The sequence below is a fragment of the Mustela putorius genome, unplaced genomic scaffold, assembly GCF_011764305.1.
Source record: "Mustela putorius furo isolate JIRA1106 unplaced genomic scaffold, ASM1176430v1.1 tig00003909_pilon_pilon_pilon, whole genome shotgun sequence".
Lineage (NCBI taxonomy): Eukaryota > Metazoa > Chordata > Mammalia > Carnivora > Mustelidae > Mustela > Mustela putorius.
In genome coordinates, this window is record NW_025422057.1 from 6,169,096 (window position 1) to 6,184,414 (window position 15,319).

At 43.9% G+C, this 15,319-nt stretch overlaps 2 protein-coding genes across 2 annotated transcripts in view; one reads left to right on the forward strand and one right to left on the reverse strand.

The window, feature by feature from the left end:
• Positions 1 to 15,319, reverse strand: part of FANK1 (fibronectin type III and ankyrin repeat domains 1) — a 102,896-nt gene that overhangs the window by 83,423 nt on the left and 4,154 nt on the right. The gene's annotated exons all lie outside the window — the stretch shown is intronic.
• Positions 13,522 to 15,319, forward strand: part of DHX32 (DEAH-box helicase 32 (putative)) — a 56,620-nt gene continuing 54,822 nt past the window's right edge. The window contains exon 1 of the mRNA XM_004751735.3: positions 13,522 to 13,668. The gene's annotated coding sequence lies outside the window, so the exon portion shown is untranslated. The remainder of the gene's footprint in view (positions 13,669 to 15,319) is intronic.

Sequence of the window (15,319 nt, forward strand, 5' to 3'; positions counted from 1 at the left end):
TGGCAAAATATTTAACAAGATTCACAATTTTAGCCATTTGTGTGTGTGTGTGTGTGTGTGTGTGTGTGTGTGTATAAGATTTATATTAATTTGAGAGAGGTAGAGACCACAAGCAGGGGGAAAGACAGGCAGAGGGAGAGGGAGAAGCAGGCTCCCCACTGAACTGGGAGCCCATTGTGGGACTTGATCCCAGGGCCCTAGGATGGTGACTTGAGCTGAAACGAATGAGGTGCTTTACTGAATGACCCAGGCGCCACTACATGAGCAATTTGGTGGCATTATGAGCCCTCACATTGTTATACAACTACCAGTACTATCCATCTCCAGAACATGTTTGATCTTAAGCTAAAATCCTACACCCATCCATTAAACAACTCCCGCCTTTCCCTAGCTGCTGGCAGGCTCTATTCTGGTTTTTGTCTCTGTGGGTTTAACTACTCTAGGTAAGTAGTGAACTAAATTTCGGGGCCTGAGCTGGAGGCACTCCAGCGACATGTGCCGCATCAGCAAACCAAACTTTCCTGTTCCTGTAAATGCTCCAACTTGACTGGGAACACAGTATAACCAGTCAGCCAATCCCCAGATGCTGAGCCAGCTCTGGGCTCTACTTAGCTCCTCCTTCCTCGATCTTTCTAAATACCGTCATGTATGCACCCCCAGCCAATCAAATGCCCCGCCTCTGCATTGGTCTTCTAAAGCTCTGTGTAACTCATTCTTGACCCATATCCCTCAGCAAGCATGTTCCACTGCTGGTGAGACACAATATTCCCCCAACCATGGCTTATTTTCTCTTACATACAGGACAAGCATCACTCATTGATTTTTGTCCTCTGACTGTAGAATCATACAGTACTTGTCCTCCTGTGGCTGGCTTATTCCACTTGGCATATGGTCTTCCAGATTCATCCATGCTGTGGCCTCTCTCGGAATCCTTGCCTTTTTAAGGCTGAGTGGTATTCCACTGTATGTATAGACCATATTTTGTTTGCTTATCTGTTCATCTGTTCATGGACACTGGAGTTGTTTTCACCTTTTGGCAATTATAAATACTACAAGTGGCAAGCCTTTTAAACATTATTTTTTATACCAAATATTACACATGAAGCAATCAAAATAGTTTGCCCCGGACACAAAGTTTGTCTTCTTAGAATATCTTCTTCAGGACTGTATGTGGGGGAAATACAGACTACTCCTACTTTCTATTGATAGAAATCTTATTTAAAGCCTCTCATTACTTTTTCACAGCCAGAGGAACAAAATAGTTCAACTATAAAGAAACCGCTAATCACAGTTATTACAAACTATGAAGTTAATACAGAGCAATCTAAAATTGGAAAATGCCAACCATTTATGAATTATAAGAAAATACCTGTACGTCAGTGGGGAAAATCTGCATTGTTCACCTCATCCATTTTCAGGTTTTCCAGCCTAGCCTTGCACAGCTTAGGTCACAATAAGTTGAAGAGAACCAGTACCAACAGAGGATTCTGGTCTGTGCATATGCAAATGAAGTTGTCCCCCGGAAGGGCAGTTCTCCCCCATATGGCAAAGGCACTTTTGTGTCATTTTCAAGTTGAATATTCTTGGATGGATTCCTGGTAGAACTGGATCTACCAGTCTTTCCCAACCTTTCCCAGGGTTTTGCCAACCACTTCCAGCCTTCCAGGATCCCTCCACCCAAACCTCCCTCAGATGGGATGCAAGTTCATTGCCAGAAATTCTCTAATTTTGCCTCCAGGCCTCACCCAACCCAGGAATTCATAGCCCACACTTTTGATCACAACCACCCTCTTCCTCTCCCCTTCTACGGGCAATCAAATCTTCAGGAAGTAAAAGTAAGCCCATGGTGAGACCCACGCCTCAGATCATGGACCTTCCATTGGAGCAATGTTCCTCCAAATTAGTTCCTGAAGCAGAGAATGGGGGGGGGGGGTGGAATCTGAGTTACTACAGCGGCCTTTCAAACTCAACCATACATACATACTTCATTTCTCTTTTGAGTATTTCATTTTTCTTAAAGAGAATTTAAATTCTACTCCTTGGGGAAAAATATGGTAAAAATAAAACAAAACAAAGACACTGCCTTGGGTCAACATTTCTTTACCCATAGCACTGTAGGGTTCCCCTAGTCGTGAAGTTTTCGATCTTGCCCACGTTTTCATGTCTTCCATTTACTTATTCAACCAATGCCGGCGCCACAGTGAACAAGCAGGTGTGGTTCCTGTACTCCTGGGGGGTACCACCCAGCTGACGCAGAGAGTGGGGTATGGGAATCACCACAAAAGAGATTATGGAGATTTTTTCTTTTCTTTTTTTTTTTTTTTAAGCCTAGGAAAATGAAAAAGTTCGTGTAAGTTTAGACGGTTACCTCACAGAAGAATGAGGCCTGTTACATATTCAGTGCTGGGAGAAAAACACACTGACCATAGAGGCTGTTTTCCTGAGGGAAAAGAGTACTGTCCCCACACTGTAATGGGTATGTAGGAAGTTTCAAAATAGGAGCTCTAATGGTAATTTAAGTGTTGGTAGCATTATCACATTTTTGTAAATTGGTTCACTTTTATCTAGAAGGAATTCAAAGTAAACAGAGGCCCTTTGGAATTAGTGGTGGCAAGGATGCTTACCAGAGGGATGGCTTTGGCAGAAACAGCTGGAACAAACCATCCTGACTCTGGCTAACCAGCCTGACTCACTACTCCTGTGTCATCAAGATACTATCCCGCTGCTGATTAGCGAGGAGGGAAACGTGTCAAGTGCCAGGCCTTGGACAAATACACCCTCCTTTTGGCAGACGGCTAAAGGGCTCAAGTTTAGCAGAATGAGAGACCGTCAAAATGCAGACACACGGTCAGAAAAGGATGGAGACCCATGAGTCTATCTTCAAAGTTATTTGTTGGATGCTTGTTAATTATCACCAATTCTGAACAGCAAGAAGACAGAAGTCACATATTTTTCTTAAAAGCCTTCATCATCTTATACCCTTGTCAGTAACCAAAGAATTTTTATAACTGGGATCATTGGCAATAGATATGTTTTGTATTTCCAGGTCTTATTAAACTGAAGCTTTGTGGTTTCTTAGAAGGTTTGAAAACTCTGAATGTGTATACTGTTTGGCTTGGAAACTGAACACTACGTATTAAGTTTTAGCTAACAGCTAAGTGATTAAAAAGGTTAGAACTTTTACCAAATAATTTTTTTTAATTAGATTCCAAACCCACCAGGCTACATTACAAACAAAAGAAACGAATTTTAAAAAACTAGAAGTCTCCAATGTGTCCAGGAAAGTGGTAACTTTTTCTTTTCCCTGAAGTTTTAAGCTCTCAAAAAAGATGTTGGCAATGCTAAGAAAGAAGAAAACACAAGGAATGGAGGTGTAACCACTCTGAAGGTAAGAGAAGGAAGGTGGTGGAAGGTTCTACATATGTTTCATTCTTCGCTGGAAAGGCACAAGGTTACAGTTTGTGGTGCAGCTGTTAGTCCTTAAATAGGACACAAGCAAGTTTTTGCTCCTGAGCACATAATCAGTAAGGACTGGCTACCTCCAGGAGCCTGGATTGTGTTGCCCTTAATGGAAAAGCTCTGCAGTAGCTGTCTGGGGCAACAGGGGCAAGGCAAGGCCACGTGTTCTTTGGCCACGTGTTTTCTTGATCCCACCTTAGATCCATCAAACATTAGGGGGGAAAAAAGGCAGGACAAGCATGCCAGGCAACCATTCCTTAACCCTTATCAATGATTACAATTAGGATGTTTTTATCCAAAACGAAGCATTTTTATAACTAAAATTTGATGGTTATGTACATGGATGAAATGGATCCTACATAAGATTTCTTACCCACTCTTAAGAAGAATGGATGCCTTTGGGGTGCCTGGGTGGCTCAGTGGGTTAGGCCGCTGCCTTCGGCTCAGGTCATGATCTCAGGGTCCTGGGATCGAGTCCCGCATCGGGCTCTCTGCTCAGCAGGGAGCCTGCTTCCTTCTCTCTCTCTCTGCCTGCCTCTCAGGGTACTTGTCATTTCTCTCTGCCAAATAAATAAATAAATAATCTTTAAAAAAAAAAAAAAAGAAGAAGAAGAATGGATGCCTTTGGATATGTATCCCTTTACCACTTTATGGGGAGAACTCACTCTCTAGAAAGTAGTAGAAGGGAGGCAGGCAAACAATGTGGAATAAATAGAAACAAGGACTTAGTCCCAACTCTGAAGGAGATTCTAAAATGGTGTGCAGATAAGGAATAACAATTAGCTCACTCAAAAGATTACTGTTTAGCAATTACTATTTAGCAACTGAAAAACCCTAAAACCCTAAAAACCCTAAAACCCTACAAATCCAAAGTTTGGTTACCCACTCTTTGGAGAGGCTGGGAAAGTTGTTCTCACAAATATTACCATTGGAAGTGAGGATTAACCAAACCCAACACTGCCTTCGGCCCATGCCACATCTAGGAATTTATTCTGCAAAAATACTTGCACAAAATGCAGAATGTCCAAAATACAAGATAATTTAATACAACTTTATCATTGTTTGTGATAATAGCCATACCAGTTCCCTATGGTTGTCGTAACCAGTTCCCATGAACACAGCCGCTTGAAACAACACAAATTCATTATCTTACAGTTCTGGAGGTCCAAAGTTCACAGTAAGTCTTGCCGAGCTGAAATCAAAGTCTTGTTCTTTCTGGAGGTTCTAGGGGAAAGGACATTTCCGGGACTTTCCCAGCTTCTAAAGTCTTCCCACATTCTTGGATTCCAACCTTCCTAACACTCCAAATTCTGCTCATAGCCCCCTCCAGACTGATGTTCTTGCCTCCCTTTTTAAAAAGGATTCATGATTGATTACACAGAGGCCACCTGGATCATACAGCAGCATCATCATCGCGACCCTTAACTTAATCACAGCTGCAAAGCTCCCTTTGCCCTAGGAGGCGACACACTCACAGGTTCAGGAGATTAGGAATATCAGACATCTTCTACTCACCCTCCCTCAGTAGTAAGAGACTGAAAACAAACGGCCTATCAGTTGTGGACGGGTTAAATAAACAATAGCAAACCTACCATGGGATATTACGCAGGTGTTTAAAATAGGAGAAAACTCATGTAGTAAAAAGAAAGCAAAATATAAGGTTAGGTGAGAAAAGCAAAATACAGAACAGAGACAGGAATGTAGTACATGTAATTGACTTGTATATATAATATTTAAGCTCTCCCGGGAATGATCTATCAGGAGCAAAGAAGGTGGTTGCCTGCAAGGCAGGAACTGAGCAGCAGGATTACAAGAATGAAACTTGTCTGCATATACTCTGTTATAACTTTTTATTTTTGAAATTTGTAACTATATTACTTATCTAAAACCAGAAAATAATAGTCTAGAAAGAGGAGAAAGCAGCACAAAAGGAGTTATAATAGGGGGAGATCCATGCTGATCTTGGGGTCAGAAAGGCCAAGTTTCACAGCAACAAATACAAAATGGTGTCTGATTCCAAGGCTACACAACAAATGATCCCAAGACTTAGTGGCTTAAAATGACAAGTACCCACAATTGTCTCAGCTTTGGGGGTCGGGGATCTGGGAATAGCTTAGCTGGGTGAGTCACAGTCTCTTTAGAGGTTGCGGTCAAGTTGACAGCTGGGGCAGCTGTCATCTCAAGGCTTGGATGAGGCTGGGGAATCCACCTGCAAGCCTGTACTTGGCCTCCGTTCCTTGCTATGTAGGCCATTCCATAGGATGCTTGAGTGTGTCGATGACCTGATGTCATGACCACTGACGGGTAATCCAAGGAGGAGAAAAAGAGGGAGCAAGGGAGGAAGGGAACCAGAGAGAGATTGAAGGCCAGCCCCAGGCAGGAGCCCCAGGCTTTCATAATCTAATCTTGGAAGTGATGTGTCACCTCTGCCATATGTCACTGGTCACACAGACCAAGGCAGGGTACAGGTGAGAACACCAGGAGGCAGAGGGTTCATGGGGAGCCATCTTGGAAGCAGGCCACCACAGAGAGTGCGGAGCAGTGGAGGGCAAGGCTCTGGTGAGTAAACATGAGGCAATAAAAACGTGAGTGACTATAGTGGACGTGCAAGGCAAGAAGGAAATAGGCCTAAGTAGAATCATAAGTATATCCCTGGAAGCAGTGAAAACAGAAATATGAAGAGTGGGGTTTGCCTCCATTACCAAGCCTCTGATTGACTATCCCTGCCATGCTCACATCTGTGTTCTAGTCCTAAGCGGAAATGTTCTCTCTCTTCACACTGGAAGATTCTCTCATACGTGTTAGCTTCTCTCTTCTGCTAGGAGGACACGTCTTTGAGGGGCACATCGTTCATGTTCATCGTCCTGCCGCCCTCTATCAGTGGAAGGAAGCATGACGCTGTGGCTCTGTAGCACTAGTCCTGACAGCCGTGAGAAACGAGTCTTCTTCTTTCCAGGTTCCCCAACTCTTAACTACACTTCATACCAGAACATTTGTCTCTTCTTTTTCAGTGGCAGCAGTGACATTGTATCAAAATACAGAAGGGACATCAAGTGCCTGCTGGTAAGATGCAACAAAAAAGAAACAGCATCATCTGTGTGATATCACACCCCTTGTAAAAATATCGGACTTCAAACATCAGGAAGCAAACAATCAGACAAATCCAGCATGGAAACTTCTGTAAGACATCTGGCCTGGCCACTTCAGAAATATCCGTGTCACAGGGCGCCTGGGTGGCTCAGTTGTTAAAGCGTCTGCCTTTGACGCTTTATGGTCATGATCCCAGCGTCCTGGGATCAAGCTCCATGTCAGGCTCCGTGCTCAGCGAGGAGTCTGCTTTCCCACTCCCACTCCCCTGCCTGTGTTTTCTCTCTCACTGTGACTCTCTGTCAAATGAACAAATAAAATCTTTTAAAAAGAAAAAGAAATAGCAGTGCCATGAAAGAAAAAAAATAGAGACTATCCACATTAAAGGAGACTGAAGGACTATGACCTCTCGATGCCACATATAATCCTGAAGAGGGTCCCAAGCTTTTAAAACAAAAGAAAAAACCATAAAGGACATCATTAAGACAACTGGGAAAAAACGGCTAGGGATTACGTATTAGGTAATATTACTAGACCAATGTTAACTGTTGGGGTGTATTAGTAGTACGTGGTTACAGAAGAAAATGTCCTGGTTCTTAGAGGAGAAAGATGCTGAAGTATTTGGGACCATGGTGTCATTGTGCGTCACTTTCAAAGGGTTCAGCAAATAAATGTGCTTGTGTACATTTGTGAGTGTGTGAGTGTGTGGGCAGGAGAGAGAAAGGCAGAAAACAAGAGTGGCAAAGTGTGAACAGTCACATCTGTGTGAAGGGCATGGAGGCATTCACTGTATGACTTTGAGCTACTCTACAGCTCTGAAAAATTTCCAAAGAGAAAGTACGTGTGTCTATGTTTATGCTTCCGTTCTACATATGCACATGTACAGATGTGCAACAGAGAGCATAAACTTAAGACAAGTCGCATCTTTATGTAACTATAGTGCCCAAGGGGACTCTGTCCAATCTTGAACAGAACTCTTATTCTTTTTTTTTCTTTTCACTTTATGTATTTGTCAGAGAGAGACAGCGAGAGAGCACGAGCACAAGCAGGGGAGCAGCGAGCAGAGGGAGAAGCAGGCTCCCCCACTGAGCAGGGGCGGACATGATCCCAGGATCCTAGGATCATGACTTGAGCTGAAGGCAGACATAATGAACTGAGGCCCCCATGTGCCCCAGAACTGCTATTGTTTTAAAGATCTAGGGGCGCCTGTGTGGCTCAGCCGTTAAGCAACTGCCTCAGGCTCAGGTCATGATGCCAGGGTCCTCGTATCCGACTCCCTGCTCAGCAGGCGGCCTCTTTCTCCCTCTCCCATTCCCCATGCTTGTGCTCCCTTTTGCTCTCTGTCAAATTAATTAATTAATTAAAATAAAAAGATCTGCAAAGCCCTCCTCACAGTTCACAGGGGGACAAACTAACCCTGAAACATTGTCATTCCAAGGAGCGGAGCCACAGAAGGCCGCTGTAGGTCTCTGCATGTCTTACCCCACCAGAGCCGGTGACGGACAGTCTTCTGGAAGGAGAGAGCAGCCAAGTGCTCAAAGTGCAACGTTCTTCTGAGTCACGTGGTCCCTGAACTCAGACACTCTCAACTGCATTCCTGAAGTAAACTGGGAAGTTTTGTCCTGAATCTTGTCATATTTAGGCTTCAACGGTGAAAGAGGCAGAGGTGGCTTGTGACGCGGGCCACAGAGCGCCGCTCAGAGAGCCCTGGGACGTACAGGACGTTTCCCAGGCCGCAGGCTGTGAGTCCCCCAGATTCCTGTATCAGCCGCTTTCTCAGAACTCACAGAACACTGAGCCACAGTATTCTCCCTCTGCCCACCACAAGTGAGACTTCGGTAGCTACTTCATGTCTCTTAGAGCTCACCGTGCTGGCTAAATTGTTCCTGTTACTCTGTATAAAAGATTTCTTAAAGAGGCGCCTGGGTGGCTCCGCGGATTAAGGGTCTGACTCTGGATTGTGGCTCAGCGAGGCCAAGGTCCTGAGATCAGCAGGCTCAGTGCTCGGCAGGAATCTGCTTAACATTCTCTCTCTCCCCTTCCCTTTCCCCTCCCCCGTCCCGAACCCCCTACTCCTGCACCTGTGTGTGCACTCCATAAATAAATAAAAATTAAAAGTGATCTTGAAAAGGGAGGCCGCGTCTCCCTCTCCTCTGCCACCTTCCCAGCTCGTGGGCGCGCGCTCTCGCTCGCTCGCTCTCTTCCCCTCTCTGTAAAGGATTCGGGTGTTGGAATGATCAGACATGAACTTTGGAATGTCGGGTGTTGGAATGATCAGACTTGAACATAATACTGCCAGAAATCCTGGCAGTATTATGAGGTCCAGGCTTTGAAGTAACTAATGGTCATCCGTCTCCTGATCTGGGCGCTAGTTACGGGTGTGTTTACTTTGAGACAACTCATCAACCTGTATACTTAATACTGTGTACTTTCTTTGGCATATGTCATACTTTAATACAACTTCACACACACACACACACACACACACCTTGTGGAATACAGTTAAATCTGAGCTTAGAAGGCAATTCAGAGTCTTACATGCACATGTTTGCAAAAGTAGGCTGAAAAACAATGATGTTAGTATCCATCTCAAAGACTTTTTTTTAAAGATTTTGTTATTTAATGTTTATAAAAAATAAAAAAATTTTAAAAAATTGTTTAAAAATAAAAGATTTTGTTTATTTATTCAACAGACAAAGATCACAAGTGAGCAAAGAGGCAGGCAGAGAGAGAGGAGGAAACAGGCTCCCTGCTCAGCAGAGAGCCCGATGCAGGGCTCGATCCTAGGACCCTTAGATCATGACCTGAGCCAAAGGCAGAGGCTTAACCCACTGAGCCACCCAGGTGTCCCTCAAAGACTATTTTAAAGATTTTCTTTATTTGAGAGAGAAAAGGAGCGCGCATGAGCCATGGCAGAGGGAGAGGGACAAGCAGATGCCCCACAGAACAGGTAGCCTGACCTGGGGCTCTGTCCCAGGACCCTAGGATCATGACCCAAGCAGAAGGCAGATGTTCAACCAACAGCCACCCAGGTATCCCTCTCAAAGACTTAAAAAAAAAATAAATAAAAAAGGAACAGAAAACTTACGAGATGGAAACAATGAAGATAAAAGCAGAAATCAATGAAATAGACAACAAATGCATAATGGAGAAAATACAAAAATCTAAAAGCTGGTTCTTTGAGTGGTACCATTGACAAGTGCTATAGTGTCTAGTCAGCAACAGTTCTCACCTCCTGCTATTCCCACCTTGCAGAGCCCTCTCTCAGGCTCTCTTGTCCTGAATAGGGCTGGCCTGTGTAATTAAGGCAAATGACAAGAGTGTGACATCCAAAGCCAGATTATAAAAGACAATGCAGCTTCCACCTTCCTTTCTCTGAGCTCATTCACTCTGGGTAAAACCTACCACCAAGCTGTGAGGACACTCAGGCAACCCTTCAGAGAAATTAATGTGCTTCGTTACTGAGCTCTCCCACTAATATCCAGTACCAACTTGCCACCACTTGCGTACGCCATCTTGAAATCAGATCCTCCAGCCTCGGTCAAGCCGCTAGGAGGCCGAAGCTCTGGCCAGCATGAGGACTACAACCCAAAACAGAAGCTCTCAGCTACAGTATTCCTGAAATCTTGACCTGCAGAAACTATATGAAGCCACATACTTGTTTTCTATTGCTGCATAACAAATGACCACAAATGAACATTTTAGGAAAACACATACTGTATCACCCACAACGGTTTTGCTTTTTCTAATTAAACACTAATTGATACAAATATTAATACAGAATCAGAGCAAAAGAACAGAAACTTTAGGATGAGTTTTCTGAATTGATACTGAGTTATCTGGAATTGATTCTCCAGTCTGATTGAAAGCATTACTGACCCCCATCGGTAAAGGGGACACTGCTAGTCCATTGCTTACAGTGGCAAAAACTTACTTAAAACATAAACTAGATCCCAATCACCAAACACTACACAAGGCAAGGAAAACCACCCGCTGCTGTCTTAGAACTCTTTAGTAAATGTGAGTAGTTGTAGGGGCGCCTGCATGGCTCAGTTGGTTGGGGCTCTGCCTTTGGCTAGGGTCATGATCTCAGGGTCCTGGGATTGAGACCCACATCTGGCTCTCTGCTCAACAGAGAGCCTGCTTCCCCCTTTCTCTTTGCCTGCCCCTCTGCCTACTTGTGATCTCTGTCTGTCAAATAAATAAATGAAATATTTTTTTTTTAAAGTGAGTAGTGTAATAGAGTTAGTTGTTTTCTTCCAAGTGCTCTAGAGAGCTTCAGGAAAGAAAACAACGAGGAGCTCCTGGCTTCCCACTCCCACCCCCAGCTTTACTGAGATACATTGACCCAGAACATTGTATAGATTTAAGGTGTCCAACCTGATGATTTGATACACTTATGTATTAGAAAATAATTACAATAGGTTGGTTAACACCTCTATGAGCTCACATAATTAATTTTTATGCATATGGTAAGAACATTTAAGATCTATTCTGTTAGTGACTTTCAAATACAGAATTGCTAACTTTAGTCACCATGTACATTAGATTCCCAGAACTCACTCATCTTGTAACTCAAAATTTGTACTCTCTGGTGTTTCCCCATTTCCCTCAATTCCCAGTCCCTGGCAGCTGCCTGGCATTCCACTTACTGTTTCTCTAAGTTCCACTTGTTTGGTTGGCACATATAAGAGAGATCATAACCATTCAGTGTTTGTCTTTCTCTCTTTGGCTTATTTCGCTTTGCATGATGTCCTATGCATGCATCCGTATTGCCACAAAGGGAAGATTTCCTTCTTTCTTGTGGCTTTCCACTGTGTATCTATATAAGTATATTATAGATAGATAGATAGGTAGGTAGATATCTACACATAGATATATCTATCTCTCTTGGCTATTGTGAAAAATGCTGCAATGTGGGAGTGCAGATATCTCTTCAAGATCCTGACTTCATTTCCTTCAGATATATCCCCCGAAGTGAGATTGGTGGATCACATGGTAGTTTTATTTTTCAGTTTTTGGAGCCCCTCCACACTGGTTTCTATAGCAGCTGTGCTAATGTTTGCATTCCCGCTGACAGTGCACCAGGATTCTCCCTCCACGTGCTTGCCAATGCCTGTTATCTCTTCTCTTTTTGGTTATAACCATTCTAACAGGTCTGACGTGTTAGCTCATTGTAGTTTTGGTCTACATGTCTCTGATGATTAGTGATATTGAGCATCTTTTTGTGTACATTTTGGCCACTCGTACACAGCTTTCCCCAGCTATCTGGAATAGAACGTTCCTGTGAAAACTATCACAAACAGAACTGGTGTTTTTCCACAAAAATTAGCAAATTAATGGCAGCAGTTGCCATTAATTTACATGGAAAACTTCTTTTTTTTTTTTAGCATTCTCGGGCCCAAAAAATAACCTCTCTTAGGCTTTTCGGGTACCCAAGGACACACCTTGCTAACAGATTGCTAACAGATGCCCCAAATAAATCAAGATGAGGCACCGACGCTCACAGACTGCTCAGGGCTCTGGCGGCAGGATGTGGCGACGCGCGGTGTGGTTCCCAGGTTGGGCACTGGGCGGCGCCACTCTCCCTGCATGGGGTGCGCGGCCGCTGTAAGGGCTCGCGGCAAAACCACGGAGAACGCTATTTTTTTTTTTTTAAGGGTTTATTTTATTCATTTGAGACAGAGAGAGAGAATGAGAGGCTGCGGGGGCTGGAGCAGAGGGCCGAGCAGATTCCCCGCTGAGCACTGAGCCCGACGCAGGGCGTGATTTCAAGACCCTGAGATCGTGACTTGAGCCGAAACCAAGAGTTAGAGCCACCGGGGGTTCCCCAATTCCATTTTTGATTAGAAAAAAACAGGTACTAATATAGGTCTGTCATAAAAGCCAAGTGGGGGTAAATGTAAACTTTTGAAAAGTAAGGTCTGTCAGTGGCTTTTTGGGGAAATGTCTGTTCAGGTCCTCTGCCTAATTTTTAATTAGATGGTGACGATGGTGATGATGATGGTGATTGTTACTTTTATTATTGCTGTTGAGTAGTATGCGTTCCTTGCGTAGTTTGGATAGTAACCCCTTATCAGATAGATGATTTGTAAATATTTTCTCTCATCTGTAGTTTGCCTTTTTATTTTGTTGTTTCTTTCAGCGTACAGAAGCTTTTTAGTTTGATGTAGACCCACTTGTTGGTTTTGCTTTTGTTACTTGTGTTTTTAGCGTCACATCTGAGAAACCTTGGCCAAGACAAATGTCAAGGAGCTTTCACCCTGTTTTTCTAACAGGGGTTTTAAAATTTCAGATCTTATGTTTAAACTCTTAATCCAATTCAAGTTAACTTTTAATGGGAGAGTGGAATGGATGAATACATACTGATTACAGCTTGTTAGAATAATAAACGTACTAATTAAACGCAGACAGTAACTCTGATTTGGGCTGGAGGATGGTAAAAAGGCAAAGTTTCTAAGAGACGGTGATGTCCAAAAATTTGTTTTCATGGACAGACAGGCAGACAGGCGGGGAGTGCGCTCTGGACGGACCCATGGAGGCAGAGAGTCTGAGGAAGAGAGGACACTCCCGAGAAGACGAGGCTAGAGAAGGGTCCCTGACAGCCTGGAAGGAGGAAGCACACAGCAGAAGGAACTGGCACCTGGGGTCTTAGAGAAAGGAATGCCTCCTCCCTTCCTTCTGCCTCGCAGGGGAAAAATGCCCCCAGACCACAGACTGGAGAACCCCACGGATAAGCATCTCTGGCCCTGGCTTGCCAGCCAGCTCTGTGAGCACAGAAATGCAAGAACATTTCTTGCATTGTGAGTTGTTTACTTGTTGAGGCGTTCACACCACCTTCTGACCTTACTGAGTCATTCAGGCATTCTTGGATGCTGCTGGTGTGCCCAAACCCTTCCTTCCGTCTGATTGGCTAGCTCAGCTCCCGGGGTGGTTGGGCAGGTCCTCCCAGGGAAGCATGTCTTAACAGTGCTTCCTTTTCCCATCCAGAGGTAAAATCCAAGTTACCAGGAATGGACTTGGTCTAGGAATAATGCTGAGGTGAATGTGAGCTTCTGGTGAGACACAGCTGCAATCGTCCAGGCGTTTTGCCCCTTTCTGGGGCTGGCGGAGCATCCGGAGGTCAGGAGCGCAATGAATTTTCGTATTTTGATGGGGAGGTGAAACTATCTATTTAAACGATGTTGCTTTGAAATTTTTTTTAAAGTTTTGAACTTGACTTATATAAGCATTTATTTCTTAATGATAATATTTCAATTATAATTATTAGAATTAATATTCTTTAGGGGCTAAGACTACTTGAGAAAAAAACTGCAGATATTTTTAAAACATTCCTGGGCTTACATAATTACTCTTAAATTCCTACCAGTCTATCGGGTTACTAAAGCTGAGTATTCCATGGTAGTGCAAAGATTTTGTTGGAGCTATGATCTAGTGAGCCTTTGGTCTCAAAAATAAGATTACTTGCCTACTCATTTTTTTAAAAAGATTTTATTTATTTATCAGAGGGAGAGAGAGAGAGAGCAAGAGGGAGAGAGATCACAAGTAGGGGGGAGGAGTAGAGGGAGAAGCAAGCTCCCCACTGTGCAGGGAGCCATGCAGGACATGATCCCAGGACCAGGGGATCATGACCTGAGCCAAAGGCAGATGCTTAACAACTGAGCCACCCAGGTGCCCCTCCTTAATTGTTTTGGATAAAATGGATAAAACATCTCATTAAGCCTACTAAAAAGCAATGCCGTGTTTGTAATCTAGCTAACAGGTGTAAGCACCTGAGTTCAATGAACTTGACCTGAAGCACACTCCACAAGAGGCACTTGAGATTTCACCAGTACGCAGCCCTTCCTGTTGTAGGACAAAATGGCTTCTGATTTTAAGGATGCCCCATTCTCAAAGAAATAACATGAGATGAGGCAGTACCATCCATTCAGTCAATGCTTGTTTGGGGCTTACGTCTCTCCCATCGGTCAGGCTCTAGGGCCAAAAGGGCAGACAGGCCCTTTTCTACAACACTACCATCTGGTGGCGAAAATAGATTTTTTTTTAATTAACAAAGGAAGTGCGAATTGTCATCACTGCTAAGAGAAAAATGCAAAGATCTGAATGACGTGAGGAAGGAGGGCACAACCTACTTTAGAGTCTAAGTGTAGGACTCAATGGCGGGGAACCTTTCAACTAAGACCAGAGGGTATTGAGTCAGATCTGCCCGAACAGGAGGGAAAAAGCTGGCGCAAAGACTCACTGTCCTTAAAGGAGTTTAATATGCTTAAGGGACTAAAAGACCCATACACTTGGGGTGTCTGGGTGGCTCCATCAGTTAAGTGTCTGCCTTTAGCTCAGGTCATGATCCCAGGGTCCTGGAATGGAGCCCCATGTCAGGCTCTCCGTTCGGCGGGAAGTCTCCCTCTCCCTCTGCTTGTGCTCTGTCAGTCTGTCTCAAATAAATAAATAAATCTTAAGGAAAAAAAAAAAGACCATCATTTGAAGCGTAATTATCTAAGATCACACACCTGGTAAGTTTGAAGAGGCAACTAGACCATTATGAGAACTCGAAGGGCCTTTGGCAGAGGAGGAACATGATGTAATATGTTATTGTGAAAAGGTCACTCTGGCTTCCAGGTGGAAAACAGATGTGGCAGGGGACACGAACTGCAGAAATCAGTAGAGCCTCCAACCATGGCTTAAACAAGATGGTGGCTTGGAGTCCCAGTGATGACAGTATTTGGAGGGTGGAATACACAGGCGTGCTGGTGGGTGGGGTAAGACAAGCGGG